Here is a 25,275-nt window from a genome sequence, read left to right as displayed (position 1 = left end):
CACCATTTGATTCCCCTAATCATACTCTTGTATGAAGTAAGGCTCTGGGTGACAGTGTTTTTGACACCTTCTCAGAGTTTTGCAGAATTGAGAGGTATAACGATGTTGGCTGGCTGCTCTTGGATACATTGGATAAAGTTGTAAGAGAAAGGGACGAGCTAAAGGCTTCAAATTCAAAACTCAAATGCTGTAAGACAGATATAAAGGTTTCTATGTGCGCCCTGTAAGAAAATATTATTTCCCGTGCCCGCAGACTTGAGGTTTCTGAAAACCAGATGCAGACTCCCATTGTGTGAGTAGCAGATTTACAACATAAACTAAAATCTCAACCTCTCAGGGTGTCTGCTGTTAAAGTAAAGACATTGATTGTAAAAGAATGGGATCCCGAATCTTGGGATGGGGACATATGGATTGATAATAATGGCAGTGAGGACATTGGAACCCTGGATTCTGCTGAGTCATTGTTAGATTTGCCTATAGAGGGCTGCCCTGAGGAAACAGCTTCCCCACCTCCATCTGCCCTAAGGGGCTTGCCATCCAACCTCCACCTAAAGAGATTAACCCTTCAGTGGCTGCTAGTCCTGTAATCACCTCCCCTGAAGAAGCAGCCCTCACTCCTCTGGAGAGATTAATCCTGTTTTAAGAGATGAAAATGCAACAGAATGTCCTGAGGTAAATGGCTTGAGGGATAATTCTAACTCTTTTCATAACCCACCCCCACCACCAGTTTTTGCTTGAAGACCTATAACTAGACTAAAGTCCCAACAGACCCTGAAGGGTGAGGTACAAAGTGCGTGACCTATGAAGAAGTATGCTATACTCCAGAAGAACTGTATGAGTTTTCCAACCTATGCAGACAGAAACCAGAGGAATATGTGTGGGAATTGATATTAAGGGTATGGGATAATGGTGGAAGGAATATAAGGTTGGATCAGGCTGCATTTACTGATATGGGCCCACTAAGCAGAGATTCTGCATTCAATGTTGTAGCTTGAGGGGTTAGAAAGGGTGTTAACAGTCTGTTTGGGTGGATGGCTGAAACATGGATCAAAAGGTGGCCGGCATTACCGGAGGTTGAAATGCCAGAATTGCCCTGGTATAATGTGGAGGAGGGAATTCAAAGGCTTATAGAGATTGGAATGTTAGAGTGGATTTATCATGGAAGACCTGCTCACACACCCCTGGAATGTCCAGAGGACACACCTTTTCCCAGGATTGTGAGGAATAAATTGGTAAGAGTAGCTCCATCATCCCTGAAGAGCTCTGTAGTCGCCCTTCTCTGTAGATCAGAAATTACTGTAGGAAGTGCTATCACTGAGCTGGAATCCTTAAACACAATGGGGAGAATTAGGTCCCAAGTCAGCAGAAGCCAAGTGGCTGCAGTTAATAACCACAGACAAGGTGGTCATGGCTACCATAATGGAAAACAGGGTCAAAGCAGCAATCAAAATAATATGACTCACAGAGATTTATGGCATTGGCTAGTGGATCATGGAGTACCAAGGAGTAAAATAGATGGGCAAATGACTAAATTCTTGTTTGAACTATATAGGCAGAAGAATTCTAGGTCACATGAACAAAAGTCTCCCTTGAATTACAAAACAGAGAGTCATGGCCCCTTAATCAATTCCCAGGCTTGAAATAGTTTACAGATCCAGAGCCCCCTGAATGAAGGGAAGGCTGGGTACCCTTGGGGAAGGACCATGTTACACTGACAAAAATTTATACTGTTAATCTTCCACCCTTCCCCAGGGGGACCTATGGCCTTTTACCAGGGTAAGTGTGCATTGGAGGAAAGGAAATGATCATATATTTTGTGGATTATTAGACACTGGTTCAGAAGTGACATTAATTCCCAGAGACCCAAAACATCACTCTGGTCCACCAGTCAGAGTTGGGACGTATGGAGGTCAGGTGATCAGTGGAGTTTTAGCTCAGGCCCATCTCACAGTGTGTCCAGTGGGTCCCCAGACCCATTCTGTGGTTATTTCCCCAGTGCTGGAATGCATAATTGGAATAGACATACTCAGCAACTGGCAGAATCCTCACATTGGTCCCCTGACTCATGGAGTGAGGGCTATTATGGTGAGAAAGGGCAAGTGGAAGCCACCAGAACTGCCCCTGCCTAGCAAAATAGGAAATCAGAAGCAATACCAGATTCCTGGAGGGATTGCAGAGATTAATGCCACTCTTCAGGACCTGAAGGATGCAGGGTTGGTGCTTCCCAACACATCCCTATTCAACTCTCCTATTTGGCCTGTGCAGAAAACAGATGGGTCTTGGAGGATGACAGTGGATTATCATAAACTTAACAAGGTGGTGACTCCAATTGTAGCTGATGTTCCAGATGTGGTATCATTGCTTGGGCAAATCAACACATCCCCTGGTACCTGGTATGCAGCTATTGATCTGGCAAATGCCTTTTTCTCAATAGTCATTAGTAAAGACCACCAGAAACAGTTTCCATTCAGCTGGCAAGGCCAGCAGTTTATATTCACTGTGCTACCTCAGGGTTATATCAACTCTCCAGTCCTATATCATAATATTGTCTGCAGGGATCTTGATCATTTCTCCCTCCCACAAGACATCACACTGGTCCATTATATTGATGATATCATGTTGATTGGACCTAGTGAGCAAAAGTAGCAACTACTCTAGATTTTTTTGGTAAGGTATTTGCATGGCAGAGGATGGGAGATAAATCCAACAAAAATACAGGGGCCTTCCACCTCAGTAAAATTTCTAGGTGTCCAGTGGTGTGGGGCCTGTTGAGATATTCCTTCTAAGGTGAAGGATAAGCTGTTGCATCTGGCCCCTACTAAGACGAAAAAAGAGGCACAATGCTTAGTTGGCCTCTTTGGATTTTGGAGACAACATAGTCCTCATTTAGGTGTGCAACTCCAGCCCATTTACCGAGTGACCAGAAAAGCTTCTAGTTCTGAGTGGGGACTGGAACAAGATGAGGCTCTGTGACAGATCCAGTCTGCTGTGCAAGCTGCTCTGCAGCTTCCACCATATGATCCAGCTGGCCCAATGGTGCTGGAAGTGTCAGTGGCAAATAGAGGTGCTGTTTGGAGACTTTGGCAGGCTCCTATAGGAGAATCACAATGCAGACCCTTAGGATTTTGGAGTAAAGCTTTTCCATCCTCTGCAGATAACTACTCTCCATTTGAGAAACAGCTGTTGGTCTGCTAGTGGGCCTTGGTAGAGACAGAACGCTTAACCATGGGCCACCAAGTTACCATGAGACCTGAGTTACCTATCATGAGCTGGGAGTTGTCTGACCCACCAAGCCATAAAGTTGGGCATGCACAGCAACACTCCATCATAAAATGGAAATGGCATATATGAGATAGAGCTCGAGCAGGTCCTGAAGACACAAGTAAGTTACATGAGGAAGTGGCCCAAATGCCCATGGCCCCCACTCATTCCACCTTACCTTCTCTTTCCCAGCCCACAGCTATGGCATTTTGGGGAGTTTCTTACAATCAGTTGACTGAAGAAGAGAAAACTCGGGCCTGGCCTACAGATGGTTCTGCACAATATGCAGGCACCACCTGATAGTGAACAGCTGCATCACTGCAGCCCATTTCTGGGATGTCCCCGAAGGACAGTGGTGAGGGGCAATCCTCCCAGTGGGCAGAACTTTGAGCAGTGCACCCAGTCATTCATTTTGCTTGGAAGGAGAACTGGCCAGAGGTGCATTTGTATACAGATTCATGGGCTGGTGCTAATGGTTTGGTTGGATGGTCAGGGACTTGCAAGGAACATGATTGGAAGATTGGTGACAAAGAAGTCTGGGGAAGGGGTGTGTGGATAGACCTTTCTGAGTGGGCAAACAACATGAAGGTATTTGTGTTCCATGTGAATGCTCATCAGAGGGTGACTTAAGCAGAAGAAGATTTTAATAATCAAGTGGATAAAATGATCCATTTGGTGGATACTGTTCTAGTTTGCTAATGCTGTCAAAATGAAAAACACCAGAGATGGATTGGCTTTTATAAAATGGGGTTTATTTAGTTACACAGTTACAGTCTTAAGGCCATAAAGTGTCCAAGGTAACACATCAGCAGTCAGGTACCTTCACTGGAGGATGGCCAATGGTGTCTGGAAAACTTCTGTTAACTGGGAAGGCATGTGGCTGGCGTGTGCTCCAAAGTTCTGGTTTCAAAATGGCTTTCTTCCAGGACGCTCCGTTCTAGGCTGCAGTTCCTCAAAAATGTCACTCTTAGTTGCTCTTGGGGTGTTTGTCTTGTCTTAGCTTCTCTGGAGCAAGAGTCTGCTTTCAACAGCTGTCTTCAAACTGTCTTTGTAAGCTGAAGCTTCTTTCTCAGTTCCAATGCATTCTTCAGAGTGTCCCTCTTAGCTGTAGCTCCTCTTCAAAATGTCACTCTCAGTTGCACTGAGTTCCTTCTGTTTGTCAGCTCATTTATATGGCTCCACTGATCAAAGTCCACCCTGAATGGGTGGGGCCACACCTCTATGGAAATATCTCATCAGAGTTATCACCTATAGTTGGATGGGGCACATTTCCATGCAAACAACCTAATCCAAACGTTCCAACTTAATCCCCACTAATATGTCTGCCCCACAAGTTTGCATCAAAGAATATGGCTTTTTCTGGGGGACACAATACAAACAAACCAGCACAGAAACCAATCAGCCTCTTTCCCCAGCAACTCCTATCATTGCCCAATGGGCTCATGGACAATGTGGTCATGGTGGTAGGGATGGAGGTTATGCATGGGCTCAGCAACATGGACTTCCATTCACCAAGGTTGACCTGGCCACAGCCACTGCTAAGTGCCCAATCTGCCAGCAGCAGAGACCCACACTCAGTCCCTGATATGGCACCATTCCCCAAGGTAATCAGTCTGATACCTGGTGGCAGGTTGATTACACTGGACCACTTCCATCATGGAAGGAGCAGTGATTTGTTTTTACTGGAATAGACACATACTCTGGATAACAGTTTGCCTTCCCTGCAAGACATGCTTCTGCCAAATCTACCATCCGTGGGCTTACAGAATGCCTTACCCACAATCATGGTATTCCACACAGCATTGCTTCTGACCAAGGAACCCACTTCACAGCAAATGAAGTGAGGGAATGGGCACATACTCATGGAATTCTGCGGCCTTACCATGTTTCCCACCATTCAGAGGCAGCTGGGTTGATTGAATGGTGGAATGGCCTGTTGAAGACTCAATTACAGTGCCAAATAGGTGGCAATACCTTGCAGAGCTGGAGCAGTGATCTCCAGGAGGCTGTGTATGCTCTGAATCAGCATCCACTCTATGGTGCTGTTTCTCCCATAGCCAGGATTCATGGGTCCAGGAATCAAGGGGTGGAAACAGGAGTGGCACCACTCACTATCACTCCTAGTGATCCACTAGGGAAATTTTTGCTTTCTGTCCCTGCAAGCTTAAGCTCTGCTGGTCTACAGGTCTTGGTTCCAAAAGGAGGATTGCTTCCACCAGGCAACACAATAATAATCCCACTGAATTGGAAGTTAAGACTGCCACCTGGCCACTTTGGTCTTCTTATGCTTCTGAATCAACAGGCAAGGAAGGGGATTACTGTACTGGCTGGGGTGATTGATCCTGACTATCAATGGGAAATAGCACTGCAACTACACAATGGAAGTAAAGAAGAATTTTCCTGGAATACAGGAGATCCCCTAGGGCTTCTCTTAGTACTACCATGCCCTGTGATTAAAGTCAATGGAAAACTGCAACAACCCAATCAAGGCAAGACTACCAATGGCCAAGAAACTTCAGGAATGAAAGTTTGGGTCACCCCACCAGGCAAAGAACCACAGCCAGTTGAAGTGCTTGCTGAGGGTAAAGGGAACATGGAATGGGTAGTGGAAGAAGGTAGTGATAAATATGAGCTACAGCCATGTGACTAGTTACAGAAATAAGGACTATGATGGCATGAATATTTCCTCCTTGTTTTGTTATGTGTATGTTTATATTTGCTTTCTTCTCTGTCTTATCCCCTTATCATATGACATAAGCTGTACTGTTTATTTTTATGTATTTAAGCTAAAGGAAATCAATTTTAAGAGCTAATGTCATCCAAGGACTTGCAACCTATTCTGGAGAGATTTAGTGTGTTTCCAGTTGTATCCTTCACAGTGGAGTATTGTTATGCAAAATATATATCTGTTATTGTTATCTACTTAGAGATAAAGTATGGTCTTAGGTGATGTGTATAACTGCCAAGTTGACAAGGGGTAGACTGTGATTGTTAGGTTCATGTGTCGACTTGGCCAGGTGATAGTACCCAGCTGTCTGGTCAAGCAAGCACTGGCCTAACAATTGCTGCAAGGATGTTTGTGGCTGGTTAATAAACCAACAGGCTGGTTTATTAAATTATCAGTCAATTGGCTGCAGCTGTGACTGATGACTCACCAAAGAGCATGTCTTCCACAATGAGAGAATGCAATTGGCTGGGTTTAATCCAATTAATCAGTTGAAGGCTTATAAGCGAGACAGATAGAGGACCTTCACTTCTTTGACTGGTTAGTGAAACATTTCCTGAGGACTTTGTCAAAGTTGCCAGTTCATTTCCTGAGGAGTTCATTGAATAAGTTCATCCAAGAATCCAGTTCATTACCTGAGGAGTTCATCAAAGTTGCCCATTCATTTCCTGGGGAGTTCATTGGACATCTTCATTGGAGTTGACAGTTTGCTGACTGCCCTACAGAATTTGGACTCATGCATACCCACAGTTGTGTGAGTCACTTTTATAAATTTTATATTCATAGATACCTCTCATTGATTCTGTTTCTCTAGAGAAACCTAACTAATACAGATGGGGAGGTTGGCAGGTTTAGGTTTGCAGTCTTTCAGTGGCTACTTTTGGGAAAGGGGGTAGTTGGCAGGTTTCCATTGGCTGGTTTGAGAGCAGGGGCTTGGGAGTGGGAAAGTTTAAAATTTTAATGTTCAGGATTCCTAAGGTTGGGGTGATGGCTTACTGTATATCCACAGGGTTCCTAGGGTTGGGAGACTGGCTTATTGCAGATCTGCAGCATTCCTAGGGTGGAGTTAGGGACAGTGACTCTATCACACAATTCCTAAGGACAGAAGTGGGGTGAGGGCACAGGGCCTAAACTGAACACTTCTAATGTGTTTCACCAATGCTATGTACATAGCCTGACCATGTGCCACAGTCTGGTGGCAAAGGACTTAGCTAAGTGGAAAAGTCTCACAAGTGTAACTCTAATTCATTAACCAGTAGCTCTCTTTAAGGTGCAATTTTCCCCCATGCCACAAACACCAATGCAACTATTGGCTTTCTTGGAGTGGTTGGGGTATTGGAGACCTTTTTTCCTCACTTAACCCAAAGGTTAAAATCTTTGTATGTCTTGACTAGGAAAGGCTATCTCTGGGAATGGAACCCCTTCCAACAGGCATAAAGGCATAAAGAACAATAACAGGAACAAGCACTGGGGGTGTAGATTGTGATCTGCTCTGTGAATTGGATGTAGCCAGCACTAATATTGGGTTGGGTGGGGTCTGTGGCAGATGCAATATTCTAAATGAATGCCTCTTGGCTTTGGTCACCATTATGGAAAGGGGCAGAGCTTAGATACCGTCCCCTAAGAAAAGTAATTGTGTGCTGCATGTAATTCCTTATTGCTAGTGGAGGAACTGATGCAAAGATGTCCAGTCACCTTGAAAATGAACATCCTTATCCAGGGATGGATAACTGGCAATGCCTCTAAGCCACACTCTTGCAGTGCCAAGCTGAGCAAACTGTCCAGGTGAAGAGCCTACCTGCTATAGTGCAGTGTTTTCAATACCAGCCCACTGAATGCAGAAATGCAGGAGATTCTTGGACCCATGTCCTATATAGAGGATTCATCAGCTAAAGTTACTGCACCTGAGGTAGATGTTGAAATAATTAGAATTGTGGAAAGACATCTGGGACACCCACCAATGACAAAAGGTAACCGCTGCCAGCAGCTAATGGACATCACTATATAGTACCCTTCATGCTCCCTGTTCCACCACAGATGGGACAGGTGAAAAACATTGGTCCCCTTCTGTTCTTGGGGTATGCTTTTACACCTACAGAACATTCATTAGCTTTCTCAGTAGGGAAGTGAACCAGTAGGCCACCATCAACTGCTCAGAAAGGATGTGCTCTCTGTATGGCATACCTATGCAAATAGACAGTGATTGGGGGACCTTCCTTAATGAAACAAATTACTCAAGCATAGATTACAGGCTATAAAATCTCTACAACAATAGGTTTTATCAGGTCCTAAGGCATCTGAACACCACACCCAGAGCTGCAGTCCCAGATCCTATTGAAATGCTAACAGCAAGGAGCAATGCAAGCACTGAGAATCCAAGCTCAAAGGCCAGTCTCTTTACAGCCTAAGTGGGGAAATAGTAATAATTTGTTGCTGCCTTTGCCTAAGACCATACAAAATGGGGAAAACAAGGTCAATTGGCCTTGGTGCTGGCCTATACATCCATGTTGGTTAGGAATCCTAAATCCCTGGGAAATAGGAGCTACTCAAAAACATTGTAGTAAGAACTAATGCCCATTAATATCTTTATCACCAGTGGGGTCTACTATTCCCATAGGATTCTTATGCATGACTATGTGGACCACTTTTTTATGCCCATATTAACAACTGATATAACAATAGAGGGCTCTCAGAATTTGGAAGGGGAAACTATCTGGTATTTAAAACCTACCCACAATGTTCCTCTGCCTGGTAACTTTTTGTCAGCTAATGAAAATCTAGCATGTATGTTGCTGCACTTTATTGTTCCCAGTAAACATTTTTCTTTTTGCCTAGCAAGCACCTTCCTGCAGTGGGTCTCAGCAGTAACTCATGCCCTCAATTGAATCCAATATTGTGTTTGTACAGACTTGCCACTTTTAGTTGCTACTGGCCATCCTTACACTGTGACCCTTGTGAATTGGACTGCATGAAATATCCTACTGGCCTGGCAGAATTCAGTAATTATCAGTAAACACCTTGTCTAAATGGTTTAATTCCCTTTCTTGGTCATCATGGCATTTCTTTGTGAAATTGTTATCTCTGTTGGGAGGACTTCTAGTGTTCTGTTATCTGTGGATGCAATGTCTATTCTATGGTCAATGTAGTCTGCTATGTGGGGGTGGATTGTGGGGTAGTGATTTCATGTAGCTGCTTACTTGACAGCACAAACTTTAAAAGTTATCAAACCTCCCCAGGGGAGGAAAAGATGTCTTGCTAGCAAAGCATTGAACCCCCTCATCACAAGACAATGTCAAAACTCTGTTCTCACACCCCCCTTGAATAACCCTTATAAAACACTCCCTGGCATATCCTGCTTTTCTCAAGCACTAATTTCCATCTTTCCACACCTGCCACCAATGCCACCACTGTGGAACCATAACTCCTGTAAGTCCTATTAAACTCATGTCTGAATCTGTGCTTGGTATGCTATTCATCCTAGGGCTTATTGGGGTTGTAACACTCTGTGTAACTCACTTGGGTTATGGATCCCTGTAATGGAATAACCCCACCCATACTGCTACCTTGACTGTGCTCTGACACCCTACTCTGAGTCATGACAGTTCCTGAGTTATATAAGACTTATGACATGTAACTTAATTGTTCAAGAAAGAAAGGGCAGGGGAAGAAATATTCTAATTGTTCTAATTGCTATTTTAATTTGTGCTTTGCTTACCATTAGTTATATCATCTTATATAAATTGATAATTAATATTTTTGCCCATATTTTGCTACTAAGTGGTTTGGCCTGTTTTTATTCATTTTTTTATATTTTTTATCCTTACAACATTCTGTGATGTAGATAGGACAGTTTACAATTTGCTTTCCATCTAAGAGAACAGATTTATTTAACAAAATAGTACTCAGTTCTTGGAGAATAGGTATGTACAAATATATTCTGAATGACTAACAGTCCTTTGTTCCTTAAACATATAGAAAGAAGGGATAAGGATGCATCAAATCATTGCAGAAGAGTGAAAAGCTGTATCTTTTGTTTTCAAGGGCATAAGGTTGATCAATCTATTATTTAAAAAACTAATATGAACGTAAGATTAAATTTTGTTTTTAAAATTTCTCAGTTTTAAATAGACTTGGCTTTTTTTAACTTTATGAAAAAATTAAGAAAAACATTTCAAACCTTTCAAACAAAACAAAACAAAGGAATAAGAAAAAACAAATAACTACATTGTTCCAACATGTTCCTACCATACCCAAGAAAATTTACAAACCATAATCACTCCTAAGTATTCCCATAATATTAACATTACCCTCACTAGCTTATATGTTCTTATTAAATCATCATCCCCCCTTCACTAGTGGCTGTCTTTCTCTAGGTCCCCTACATTCTACAATATGAAACATTTATTACCTTACATTTTTCACAGAGTTCACTTTAGTGGTAACATACAATATCTCTATTTTTGTGATTTAAAATATTAACTATAATATCACCAAGTTTATCATTTTCCCTTATACTGTGTATACTCATGTCTTTTCAAATGAAATTTCTCCCTTACATAGTTCATAAGATTTTCCTACATATTCAGTTGAAATTTTAAATTATTGTCTTTCTCATTTATGTATTTAATTCACTTGAAATTAATTTTTGGGTTTGGTGTGATGAGAACATCCAAAAAGTCATTCCACTATTAGGAATTATTCCAGCACCACTTATCAAATTAATCTATCACATCTCTAGTGGTAGCTATTGTAAGTTTTGTCATAAATCAAATTTCCATATAAGGATAGAAATTTTGTCCAACTATCTAATTTGTTCAATTGTCTATTTTTCTATCCCATTCCCAGTTTTACCTGTCTTAATTACAGCAGTCTTAAAAAATTTTTAAACTAGAACAAATTCCAATATTTTTCTTCACTCTTTTTAGCTATTTATATAAACATAGAGTCTGTTTTAGAAATAAAAAAAATCTAAATTCAGATTTTGATGGAAATTTACTTTATGTATGGATTAAATTGAGTAGAGTTTATATTTTAAAATATTTATTTTCATATTCATGCTATGTATACATTTATATATTGGTTTTTAGTGACTTTTCATCAAGTATTTTTGTTTATAATAGCATTATATAACTTTTTACATTTGTTTCTAAATATTTTATATTTTTATTATTATAAATAACATTTATAAAATTATATATTTTAAATATTTTTTCTTAGGTATAGAAATATCAGGTATACTGATATTGACATTGATCTTGTGTCTGATTAGCTGGTTGAATTTTTATATTAATACATTTAGACACTGTTTCCCTTAATAAATAGTCAGTGTTTTATGTTTTCATTTTCAAACATTATATCCTTTATTTCTATTCAGCTTATTCTGATAGTAAAATGTTTTATGGAAATAGTTGTAATTTATAGTTTTGATTTGGAGCCTTTTAAAATACTTTTTATTTTGAAAGAATTGTGAGTTTACTGGAGGTTACAAAGATAGAATGGATAAGTCCCATGTACCCTTCACCCAGTGTCACTTAATAGATACAGCTTATATAACAAATGAATCCATTTTTATAAGGACTGATAACACCTTTGAATACTATATTTGCATTATATTTTGGGAAATGTGTTTGTTGATGTTAAAAATCTTCTCTTTATTACAAATTTCTTAAGATTTTTGTAATGAACATGATTTTAAATTTATGAAATGACTTTTATGCATCTGATATTATTGCATTTTATCTTTAATCTGTTAGCATTTTTAATGAAAATGTATTTCTAATTTAGTCCATGTTTCCATTCCTAAGACAAAATAAAATGTTCATGAAGTATTTATTACAAATTCAGGAGTATTTCTCTTTTTTCTATTGTAAGATGGAATTTGAATGAGAGCAAAATTTTCCACTGCTTAAAGGTTTGGTAGCATTCACTAGTAAATTATTGTGGTGTATTGGTTGGTTGGTTATTTTGTTAGGTTTTGTTTTGATTTGGTATGGGTTTTAAGTTCTGAGCCAATAATTCACATGTATTCCATCTCTTTGGGAACATGTTAGAATTTTTTTAGAAAATACCATTTTATCCAAGTTTTCAAATATTTGCCATTACATTTTTGAAGGTAATTTATTAGTATCCATTCATTTTTGCCTTATCTGTAGTTATACCCCCTTTTCATTCATATTGTTTTTTTTTCCTTATTTGAGTCATGTTATTTTATCTTTTTTGCCCTTCTCTATGGTATAATTTTGGTTTTCTAATTCACTAATTCCTTCTTTCTGTATCATTTTTTCTTCTACTTTTTGTTGTTTTTTTTTAGTCTATTTCTTCAAACAATTTTATGAACATATTCAAATGTACAGCAAAGCAAACATGAATTTTATAGTGAATAGTCTTATACTAACACCTATATTTTACCATTAACATTTTGTTATACTTGATTTATCACAAATTTATCCTTCTATCTAACCTCTATCTATAAGTGCATCTCAATTTTAGATGTATTTCAAATTAAATTGCAGACATCAAGACATTTCCACTTAAATGTTTCAGCAGGCATATTGTTAACTAGGAATCATTATTTCCACAGAGTTTTTAAAATTTAGAGTCAAAATTCATACACATTTAAATATATGAGTACTAAGAACACTTTCAGTAAGGTTTGACAAATGTATGCAATGAAACTGTATAACACAATTCTCTATCAAGGTATAGAACATTATCACCACCACAGAATACTCCCTCTAGCCCTTTCTGTCAATCTCTGATCCATATCCCAGAAGGAATTGTATTGTTTTTCATCATTCATTGGTTTCAACTTTTCTAGAAGTTTTTATAAATGGAATAATACACACTGCATTATTTTGGGTAAGGCACATTTCACAACAAAAGCTTGCTTGTTTTTTTAGATCTACCCATTTTCCATGTTTCAGTAGTTAAATATTTTATTGTTTACTATTTCTCTGTCTGAAAATAATAGAGTACAATTATGAAACTTCTAATATATGCACACATGAAATTTCACTATTTCCACTTTGGAGCTATTTTGAATAAAGCTGCTATGTACACTCTTAAACTAGTCTATATGTATAGGAATATAATTGCTCAGACATGGGGTAGTGGTACAGTGTTTTCTTATTTTTAAAGATCCATATACCACAAAATACAACCATTTATTATATAAAACTCAGTGTTTTTTACTGTATGCATTGTTATGTGCAACTACACCACAGTCACTTTTAGAAACTTTCCATCACTACATAAACCCCACAAACTTTAAATATCTCCTCATCCACCCATGTTTCTAGCCTTACACTAACATTAAACTATTTTTTCTCTATATTTGCCTATTCTGGACATTTTATTTAAATTGATTAATAGAATATTTAGTCTTTTGTTACTGGCTTCTTTCACTTAATATATTTTCAAGATTTATCCATGTTGTAGCATCGGAACTCCATTCCCATTTATGGCAAAAATATGCCCCCAATTTCCTGGTAATGTTTATTCTAGATTCTCAATCTATGAGTTTGATTATTCTAATTGTTTCAAATTAATGAGATTATATGATATTTGTTCTTTTGTATCTTGCTTATTTCACTCAACATGATATCTTCAAGGTTCATCCATCTAGTCACATGAAAAAAAACTTCATTCCTTTTTATGGCTGAACAATATTCCATTGTATGTATATACCAAATTTTATTTATCCATTCATTGGTTGATGGAACTTGGTTTGCTTCCATCTTTAGGCAGTTGTGAAAAATGTTGCTATGAACATCAATGTGTAAATATCTGTGCAACTCCCTGCTTTCACTTCTTTTGAGTATATACCTAGCAGTGGGATTGCTGGGTCTTATTGTAGTTCTATAATTAGCTTTCTGAGGAAATGCCAAAATGTCTGCCACAGAAGTTGCACCATTTTACATTGCCACCAAAAATAAATGGCTATTCCTATTTCTTCACATCTTTTCCAACACTTGAAATTTTCTGTTTTTTTTTTCAATAGCAGCTATTCTAATGCATGTGAAATGGTATGTCATTGTGGTTTTAATTTGCATTTTCCTGATGGCTAATGATACTGAGCACATTTTCATGTGCTTTATGGCTATTTGTGTATCTTATTTGGAGATATGTCTATTCGAATCTTTAGCTCATTTTTAAATTAGTTTTTTTTTTGTCTTTTCTTGATAAGTGGAAGGGCTTCTTTATATACTCTGGATATTAAACATTTATTGGACATATGGTTTCCAATTATTTTCTCCCATTGAATAGGTTATCCTTTTACTTTCATGATAAAATCCTTTGAATTTTAAAAGTTTTAAATTTTTATGAAGACCAATTTATCTAATTTTTATTTTGTTGCTTGTGCTTTGGGTGTAAAGGCTAAGAAACCATTGCCCAGCACAAGGTCCAGAAGATGCTTCCTTATATTTTCTTCTAGGAGTCTAATTGTTGTAACTCTTATATTTATGTCTTTGACCCATTTTAGTGGATTTCTGTATAAGTGGTGACTGGTGAAGTAGCGGTCCTCCTTTTGTTTGCAAATAGAGATTCAGTTTTCACAGCATTATTCATTGAAGAACCTCTTCTATCAAAATTGAGTGGACTTTGCCACCTTGTCAAAAATCAGTTGGCCATAAATGAGATGGTTGATTTTGAGCTCTCAGTTCAATTCCTTAGTATATATACACACATATCTTTGTGCTTGTACCCTGATGTATTGATTACTGTGACTTTGTAATAAGTTTTAAGTCTGAGTCCTAGAACTTTATTCCTCATTTTAAAGATGGCTTTAGCTATTTGGGACCACTTACATTCCATATAAATTTGATAATTGGCATTTCCATTTCTGCAGAGGAGGTTGTGAATTTAGATAGGAATTGTATTGAATCTATAAATTGCTTTGTGTAATATTGCCTACCAGTGATAAATCCCACTTGACCATGGTGCATAGTTCTTTTCTTAAATTCAATTTTATTGAGGTGCATTCACATACCATACAATCATCCCTTGTGTGCAATGTATTGTTCACAGTACCATTATATAGTTGTGAATTCAACACCACAATCAATTTTTGAATATTTTCATTATCACACAGAAAAAAAAGAATAAGAATAAAAGCTTAAGTAAATTAACACCCAAAATATCCCATACCCACATCCTTCCCTATTATTCATTTACTTTTCATCCTCATTTTCTCTATTCATCTTTCCATACACTGTATAAAGGAAGTGGGAGCCACAAAGTTTTCACAATCACATGGTCAGCATAAGCTACATAGTTATGCAGTTGTCTTCAAGAATCAAGGCTATTGGTTGCAGTTCAACTGTTTCAGGTATTTCCTTATAGTTATTCCAATACACTAAAAATTAAAATGAGATATCGTAATAATGCATAAGAATAACCTCCAGAATGAACTCTTGATTCTATTTGAGATCTCTCAGACAATGAAACTTTATTTTGTTCCATTTCTCTTCCTCTGTTTGGTCCAAGAAAGCTTTCTCAATCCCATGGTGCCAAGGCCAAGTTCATCCCTGAGAGCCATTTCCCATGTTGCCAGGGAGGCCTAAACCACTGGGAGTCATGCCCCATGTAGAGGGGAGGGCAGTAAGGTTACCTGCAGGGTTGACATAGAGAGACAGGCCACATCTGAACAACAAAAGGGGTTCTCTGGGGTTGACACTTAGGCACAAATATAAGTAGGCTTAGCCTCTTCTTTGCAGTAACAAGCTTCATAAGGGCAAGCCCAAAGATTGAGGGCTTGGCCTTCTAAATTGGTAGCTGCCAATGCTTGTGAGAATATCATTAACTCCCCAGGTAGGGAACCGTAGCATTTCCACATTTTCCCACAGTACCTCAAACAACAAAAGAAAAAATAAAATTAAAATGAAATAAAATAAAAAGTCAGAAAGCGACACTAATGAAAAGAATCCCATATTCCTCCCCTGTGGGAGAGGGGCACCAGCTGCGCAGTTAAGTGAGCTTTGCTTCCAGTTCTATACTGTGATCTCAGCCTTTCCACCCATTCCAGGCTGCTGTATGATGCATGTCCAGTCATGGATGTTCCCCAAGAGTTGTTCTAGAATATTTACTAGCTGTTCCTGGCTATTTACTAGTTGCTCTAGAGGACTAACTAAATTCCACAGATCTCTTTGCCACCATATTGCCCTGCCTCTTCCTTCCCTCATTTTTGAACAATTTTGCTGGCAGTTTTTCTCTTTCAGTATCTTAAATATGTCATACCACTTCCTTCTCATCTCCCTGGTTTCTACTGTGAAATCTGCACGTAGTCTTAGTGAGTGTCCATTGTATGTGATGGACTGCCTTTCTCTTGCTGTTTTCAGAAGTCTCTCTTTGATTTGACATTTTATAATCTGATTATTAGCTGCATTGGCTTTTGTTTATTCAGATCTATTCCCTTTGGGATATGCTGTGCTTCTTGGATATGTAATTTTATGTCTTTCATTAGAGATGGGAAATTTTCAGTGATTTTTTCCTCCATCATTGTTTCTGCCCCTTTCTCCTTCTCTTCTACTTTGGGGAAAATCATGACATGGATATTTATGTGCTACATGCTATCATTCAATTCTCTGAATTGCTACTCATATTTTTCCATTCTTTTCCCTATCTGTTCTTTTCATGTAGGATTTCAGATGTCCTTTCCTCCTATTCATGAATCTCATTTTTGCCTCTTCAAATCTGCTGTTGTATGTCTCCATTGTGTTTTTTTGTCTCTTATATTGTGCCTTTCATTCACATAAATTCTGCCATTTTTTTCAAGCTTTTGAGTTCTTCCTTATGTTTGCCCAATGTCTTCTTTATATCATCCATCTCTTTTGCAATATCTTTCCTCAAGTCATTGATTTGATTTTTGAATTCGTTAAGGAGATTTGTTTGATTAATAATAAGTTGTTCCGGAGAGGGGCAAGATGGCGGCATAGAGAGGAGTGGAAGCTAAGCAGTCCCCCTGGAACAACTACAAAAAACCAGAAACAACTAGTAAATAATCCAGAATAACTGCGGGGGGACAAATGAGACCATCCACTCATCATACACCAACCTGAACTGGGAGGAATGCCGTAGAACACAGCATAAAATCTGTAAGTAAAACTTTCAGAACCAGGTCGGGAGACCCCCTCCCCCATAGCCCAAGCTGCGGAGCCACGTGGTGCCACAGAGAAGCTCTCTCCCAGCAAGCGAATACAGCTCAGCTGAGCTCCAACTGGGGTTTTAAGTAGCGAGTGTGAACTGCTCACTACAGGTACGCAGCCCCAAAAAACAGACAGAGGCTTTGGGTGACGACTGAACTGGGAGAGCCGGAGGGTCGCCTTGGACTGGGTCTGAAGGGGACTATCTGTTTCTTTCTTGGCTCAGTGGAGAAAGCCCCAGTCATTTTAAGTTTCCAGGGCTGTGACTCCGGGAAGGGCGGAGACAGCACAAGCAGAGAGCGAGACCATTGAAATGCTAATGACCTCCACCTGGGGGGTCCCTCTTCTCTAGGAGGAAAGGGGTGGGGCCCTTTCCATTCAGAACCAGACCCCAGAGCCTGGGGGAACATGGCCATACCTCCTCACACCAGTCAAGAATTATAGGCTAACAGGCGCCACCTGCTGGGCAGAAAAGCACAGTGACCCAAGGCATCAAAGGGTGGAGCAATTTTCTAAGACACACCCGCAGGGAAACCAGATACTGAATATTTCTTCTCTCTGGGACCTGAGCCTGTTCTGGTCTGGGAAAACCTGATTTGGATAACCAAGGAAACCATGCCTAGACAACAGAAAATTACAACCTACACTAAGAAAAACAAAGTTATGGCCCAGTCAAAGGAACAAACTTACACTTCAACTGAGATACAGGAATTTAAACAACTAATGCTAAATCAATTCAAAAAGTTTAGAGAAGATATTGCAAAAGAGATAGAGGCTGTAAAGGAAGCACTGGACATGTATACAGCAGAAATAAAAAGTTCAAAAAACCTACTAGTAGAAACTATGGAAATGAAAGGCACAACACAAGAGATGAAAGAAACAATGGAAGCATACAATAGCAGATCTCAAGAGGCAGAAGAAAACACTCAGGAACTGGAGAACAAAACACCTGAAAGCCTACACGCAAAGGAGCAGATGGAGAAAAGAATGAAAAAATATGAGCAACATCTCTGGGAACTCAAGGATGAAACAAAGTACAGTAATGTACATATCATTGGTGTCCCAGAAAGAGAAGAGAAGGGAAAGGGGGCAGAAGCAATAATAGAGGAAATAATTAATGAAAATTTCCCATGTCTTATGAAAGACATAAAATTACAGATCCAAGAAGCGCAGCATACTCCAAACAGAAGAGATATGAATAGACCTATGCCAAGACACTTAATAATCAGATTATCAAATGTCAAAGACAAAGAGAGAATCCTGAAAGCAGCAAGAGAAAAGCAATCCATTACATACAAAGGAAGCTTAATAAGACTATGTGCGGATCTCTCAGCAGAAACCATGGAGGCAAGAAGGAAGTGGTGTGATATATTTAAGATACTGAAAGAGAAAAACCACCAACCAAGAATCCTGTATCCAGCAAAGCTGTCCTTCAAATATGAGGGAGAGCTCAAAATATTTTCTGACAAACAGACAATGAGAGACTTTGTGAACAAGACACCTGCCCTACAGGAAATACTAAAGGGAGCACTACACGGTGATAGAAGACAGGAGTGTGTGGTTTGGAACACAATTTTTGGAGATGGTAGCACAACAATGTAAGTACACTGAACAAAGGTAACTATGAACATGGTTGAGAGAGAAAGATTGGGAGCATGTGAGACACCACAAGAAAGGAGGAAAGATAACGACTGGGACTGTGTAACTTGGTGAAATCTAGAGTATTCAACAATTGTGAGAAAATGTACAAATATGTTGTTTTATGAGGGAGAACAAGCAAATGTCAACCTTGCAAGGTGTTAAAAATGGGGAGGCATTGGGGGAGGGATGCAATCAGCATAAACTAGAGACTGTAACTAATAGAATCATTGTATTATGCTTCCTTTAATGTAACAAAGGTGATATACCAAGGTGAATGCAGGTAAGAGGGGGGGATAGGAGAGGCATGTTAGACACTTGACATTGATGGTATTGTCTGATTCTTTATTCTACTTTGATTTAAGGTTATTTTTCCTTTTGCTGCTTCCTAGCTGTCATTTTCTTTTTTTCCTCTTTCTTTTGCCTCTCTACCTTCTTTGACTCTCCCTCCTGCCTTGTGGAAGTAATGTAGATGCTCTTATATAGATAGTGGTGAAGGTGGTGAACACATAAATGTATGACCATGCAGAAAACCATCGAGTATTTACTTGGGATGGAATGTATGGTGAGTGAACAAAACCATATTAAAAAAAATGGGTCGATGACAAAACCTTGAGGGCAATATACTGAGTGAAATAAGCCAGACACATTAGGACAATTATTGCAGGGTCTCACTGATAGGAACTAATTACAATATGTAAACTCATAGACATGAAATATAAGGTACCAGGATATAGGACGAGGCTTAAGAATGGGGAGTGGTTGCTTAGTATGAGCAGAATGTTCAATTAGGATGAACTTAAGTGTTTGGAAATGAACAGGGGTGTTGGTAGCAAGACGTGAAAATAACTAACAGCGCCGAATGGTGTGTGAATGAAGTGGAAAGGGGAAGCTCAGAGTCATATATGTCACCAGAAGGAAAGTTGGAGGTCAAAAGATGGAAATGTATAAAACTGAATCCTATGGTGGGCAATGTCCATGATCAACTGTACAAATACTAGAAATCCCTTCATGAACCAGAACAAATGTATGACGATACAATTAGAAGTTAATAATAGAGGGGCATATAGGAAAGAACTATATACCTATTACAAACTATATACTACAGTTAGTAGTATTTCAACATTTTTTCATAAACAGTAACAAATGTACTATATCAATACTAGGAGTCAAAAATTGAGGGGGGTTGGTTAGGGATAGGGGAGGATTAGAGTTTCCTTTCCTTTTTTTCTTTTTTCATCTTTCACTTTATTTCTTGTCTGGAGTAATGAAAAGTTTCTAAAAATTGAACAAAAATTAAGTGTGATGGATGCACAGCTGTATGAGGGTACCCAGGGGCAAGTGATTGTACACTTTGGATCTTTGGATAATTGTATGGTATCTGAACAATCTCAATAAAAATGAATAATAATAATAATAATAATAAGTTGTTCCAATTTGTGTATTTCATTTGAAGTGCAAGTTTGTTCCTTTGTCATGTCTTCATTGTTCCTAGTGTGATTAGCAATTTTTAGTTTCCTAGGAATCTGATTTCCTTGATTTTCCAAATGAAATTTCCAAGACCAGATGAGCCCAGGTCTCAGGAGAATGCTGTATTCAGTATAAGGTTTCCATGAGGGTGAGAAAGTTGTCAGACTTTCCTGTGAGGCCACTAGACTCTGTGCTTTTCTTATCCTTGCCAGCAAGTGACCCTTGTCAGCTCTCAACTCCCCACTGGTGTAAAGATGTGTGTTCCCTTTAATTCTCAGTGGACACTGGCCTTGCCAAGGGTGTCAAAAGCCAACCTTCAGTTGTTTCTGTTTTATTTTTTATGCCCCCCAATGTCCTGGGGTCTTAATTCTCTGAGGGAGCATAGCCTCTTCAGCTGGGCCCCAACCTCATTTTCTTAGGCAAGATACGCCCTTTAGGGAATTATCTTCTGTACTTGAATTCCTCCTTTGTTTCTCTGACTCTGTTAACTCCACCCTTGCCTGGGTCAGTTCTGACAATTGAAAATGCCTGAGGCTTTATCTAATGAGCTATGTAGAATTAGAGAAAAACAAAGGAAAAAGAGAGAAAGTGACTTTTTAGAGCCCCCAGAGCCCCCCCCCCCAGTTTCACTGGTTGACTGGTGTTGGTACCTGGTTCTCTGTGCCCATTTCCTTGGGACACAGCCATTTTCAAGTATTATGAGCTCTGCCATCTCCAAAAGCTTCTGTTTTTATTCATTTATGTATTTTCCCCATCATTCCTGCCTCCTCTCTGCCAGGAGGAAACTCAGGTTCCTTTCCTGCTTGCTCTGGGTTCATCTGTGCTTGTAGCTTCTTTCAGTAGTCCAAATTTTAAATTAAAACCATAATTGGAGCCTGGTTGAGTTACTTTCCCTTGGTCCAGGTAACCTGCATCATTTTTCCACAGGGAAGTGTTTCAGCTTAGCCTGCTATGCTGTTGGGGAAAGGGTGTCAGCTCAGCAGTTTGGGAGCTTTACTTTCCATTCTATATTTTGATCTCAGCCATTTCACCCATCCCGTGCTGCTGTACAATGTATGTCTAGCCATGAATATCCCTCAACAGCTATTTCAGGCTATTTATATGTTGTTCTTGGCTATTTAGTAATTACTTTAGAGGACTAACTAAATTCCAAACCTTTCTATGTTGCCGTCTTGCCCCAAAAGTATGCATAGTTCTTTCAATATGTTGTTGGATTAGGTTTACTATATTGTTGAGGATATTTTCACCTATATTCATAACAAATATGGGTTTGTAGCTTTCCTTTCTTGTAGTATCTTTATCTGGTTTTGGTATGAGGATGATGTTCACATCATAGAATGAACTAGGGAGTGTTCCCTCCTCTTCCATTTTGTGGAAGATTTTGAGCAGAATTGGAGTTAAGTCCTCTTGGAATGTTTGCTAGAATTTCCCTTTGAAGCCATGTGATAATGATCTTTTCTTTGTTGGGAGATTTTTGATTATTGATTCAATCTCTTTACTAGTCATCAGTTTGTTGATATCTTTTATTTCTTCTTTAGTTAATGTTGGCAGTTTGTGTGTTTGTAAGAATTTTTCCATTTCACCTAGGCTATCTAATGTATTGGCCTACAATTTTGCATTGTGTCCTCTTACCGTCCTGTTTATTTCAGAGTGGTTGATAATAATTTTAGTTGTTTGTATCTTCTCTCTTTTTTTCTTTGTCTAGCTAAAGGTTGGTCAATTTTATAGATCTTTTCAAGCAAACCACTTTTGGTTTGTTGATTATCTCTATTTTGTTGTTTATTTGGTTTGTATTCTATTTATCTTTGCTCTAATCTTTGTTATTTTCTTCCTACTGTCCCTTTGGGTTTAGGTTTTCTCCTCTTTTTCTAGTCCTTCCACTTTTGAGGTTATGTCTCTGGTTTGAAGTCTTTATGCTTTTTCCATGTAAGCATTTAGAGCTATACAATTCCCTGTCAGGACTACCTTCTCTGTATCCCATAAGTTTTGGTATTTTGTATTTTCATTTTCATTCATTTCAAGATATTGAATAATCTCATTTCTGATTTCCTCTTTGACCAATTTGTTTTTTAAGATTATTTCATTTAATTTCCACCTATTTGTGAATTTTCCATTTCTCCCTATGATATAGATTTCTAGATTAATTTCATGGCTGTCAGAAAATATTCATTATGTTTACAGTATTTTTTAGTTTATTGAGAAATGTTTCGTGGTGTATCATATGGTCAATTCTGGAGAATGATCCCATATATACTCAGGAAAAATGTGTTTACTGTTGTTGGGTGAAGTGTTTTACATATGTTCTTTTGACTCCAGTTGGTTTAGTGTATCATTCAAGTCCTGCACTTCCTTATCAATCTTCTGACTACATGTTTCATCTATTAGTGAGACTGGTGTGTTAAAGTCTCCTACTAATTAATGCAGAAACCTCAATTTGTCCCTTGAAATCTGTCAGTATTTGCTTCATATATTTTGGGGAACTGCTGTTAAGTGCACATATATTTTACATTGTTACATTTTCCTGTACAATTGTCCCCTTTATCAGTATATGATGGCCATCTTTGTCCCTCATAACTGTTCTTGAATTAAAGTCTATTTTATTTGATATTAGTATAACTAACACATCTCTTTCTTGTTTACTATTTACATGGTATATTTTTCTCATTCTTTCACTTTCAACCTAATCATATTTTTGAATTTAAGGTAAGTGTCTTCAAACAGCATATAGTTGGGTCATGCTTTTTTATTCATTCTGCCAATATCTGTCTTTTACCAAAAATTTTAATCCATTTCAATTTAGAGTCACTATGGATAATGCAGGAATGCCTTCTATCATATTGCTATTTAGACTTTGTATGTCTTATATTTTTTGGTCCCTCAACTCATTCATTAATGCCTACACATATTTATTTGCCCTTTCTCTGTCATATCATATTGAGTTCTACTCTGTTCTCTCTAGAAATATTTTTTATCTATTTTCCTAGGGGTTACTATGGGATAAAATTTTCACATCCTAAATATGTAGCAATAATATTTGGTTTGGTAGCATCTTAACCTCAATAGCATGCATCATATATTTTCCTATACCTTTGGTCCCCTAACCCTTTTTGTATTTGTTACCACTTATGTCTTTGTACAATGTATATCCAAAGCCATACATACATCATTAATATTTTCCATTCAATTTTACTGAGAAATATTCACATGCCATACAATCATCCAAAGTGTACAATTGTTCATAGCACCATCATATATTTGTGCTTTCATCGCCCCAATCTATTTTTGAACGGTTTCTTTATACCAGAAAAAGTGAAAACAAGAATGAAATTTAAAAGTAAAAAATAATACCCAAATCATCTCCCCTACCACCCTATTTTTCATTTAGTCTTCTCTCCCCATTTTTCTACTCATTAATCCATACATTGGATAAAGGGAGTGTGCTTCACAAGGCTTTCACAATCACACTGTCAACCTTGCAAGCTACATTGCTACTCATCAAGAGTCAAGGCTACTGGGTTGCAGTTTGATAGTTTCAGGTATTTACTTCTAGCTATTCCAATGTACTAAAACCCAAAAATTGTTATCTATATAGTGCATAAGAATGCCCACCAGAGTGACCACTAAAATCCATTTGGAAACTCTCAGCCACCAAAATGTTATTTCATTTCCTTCCACATCAAGAAGATGTTCTCAATCTCACAATGCCAGGTCCAGATTCCTCCCTGGGAGTCATATCCCATGATTCCAGGGAGATTTACACCCCTGGGAGTCAGGTCCCACATAGGTGGGTGGGCAGTGAGTTCACATGCTGAGTTGGCTTAGCTAGAGAGAGAGGGCCACAGCTGAGCAACAAAGAGGTATTCAGGGGGAGATGTGTAGGCACAATTATAAGCAGGTTTAGCTCATCCTTTGCAGTAAGGAGCTTCATAGGGGTAAGTCCCGTGATAGAGGGCTTGGCACATAAAACAGCCAGTCTTCAATGTTTGTGAGAAAATCAGCAACAATCCAGGTGAGGAAACCCAACACCTCTACATTTTTCCCTAGCTCCCCAGGGGGGTCCCTGCATTTTTACTGAGATATATTCACATACCATGCAGTCATACAAAGTGAACATTCAATTGTTCACAGTGCCACTATATAGTTGCACATTCACCACCAAAATTAGTTTTTGAACATTTTCATTACCACATACACAAAATTAATAATAATAAAAATTAAAGTAAAAAAGAACAATTAAAGTAAAAAAGGACACTCTGTGCCTTTTTTTTTTGCCACCATTTTTAAACTCATCCATCCATCCACTGAACAAAGGAGAGTGTGGTCCATACGGCTTTCCCAATCACATTGTCACCCCTCATAAGTTACATTTTCATACAATTGTCTTCAAGATTCATGGGTTCTGGGCTGTAGTTTGATAGTTTCAGGTATTTACTGCTAGCTATTCCAAATCATTAGAACCTAAAAAGGGTTGTCTATGTTGTCCTTAAGAGTGCCCACCAGAGTGAACTCTCAGCTCCTTTTGGAATCTCTCTGCCACTGAAGCTTATTTCATTTCCTTTCACATCCCCCTTTTGGTCAAGAAGATGTTCTCCATCCCACAATGCTGGGTCTAGATTCCTCCCCAGGGGTCATATTCCAAGTTGCCAGGGAGATTTACTCCACTGGGTGTCAGATCCTACATGGTGGGGGAAGGCAGTGATTTCACCTGCCAAGTTGGCTTAGCTAGGGAGAGAGGGCCACATCTGAGCAACAAAGAGGCATTTAGGAGGAGGCTCTTAGGCTCAATTATAGGCAGGCCTAGCCTCTCCTTTATAGCCACAGACTTGCCAAGGGCAAGTCTCGTGGTAGAGGCCTCAGCCCATCAAACCAACAGTCCCCTATGTCTGTGAGCACATCAGCAACCATTGAAGTGGGGAAGCCCAAAACCCCTGCATTCTCCACCAGCTCCTCAAGGTGGCTCTGCAAATTTTTTCATTTTTTAAAAAATTGACTTTTTTTAAATTAACTATATCAAAAAAATTAAAAAAAAAACTACAGTAA

This window comes from Choloepus didactylus, chromosome X (assembly GCF_015220235.1).
Source record: "Choloepus didactylus isolate mChoDid1 chromosome X, mChoDid1.pri, whole genome shotgun sequence".
NCBI classification, from domain to species: Eukaryota; Metazoa; Chordata; class Mammalia; order Pilosa; family Megalonychidae; genus Choloepus; species Choloepus didactylus.
Note: the sequence above shows the minus strand (reverse complement) of the source record.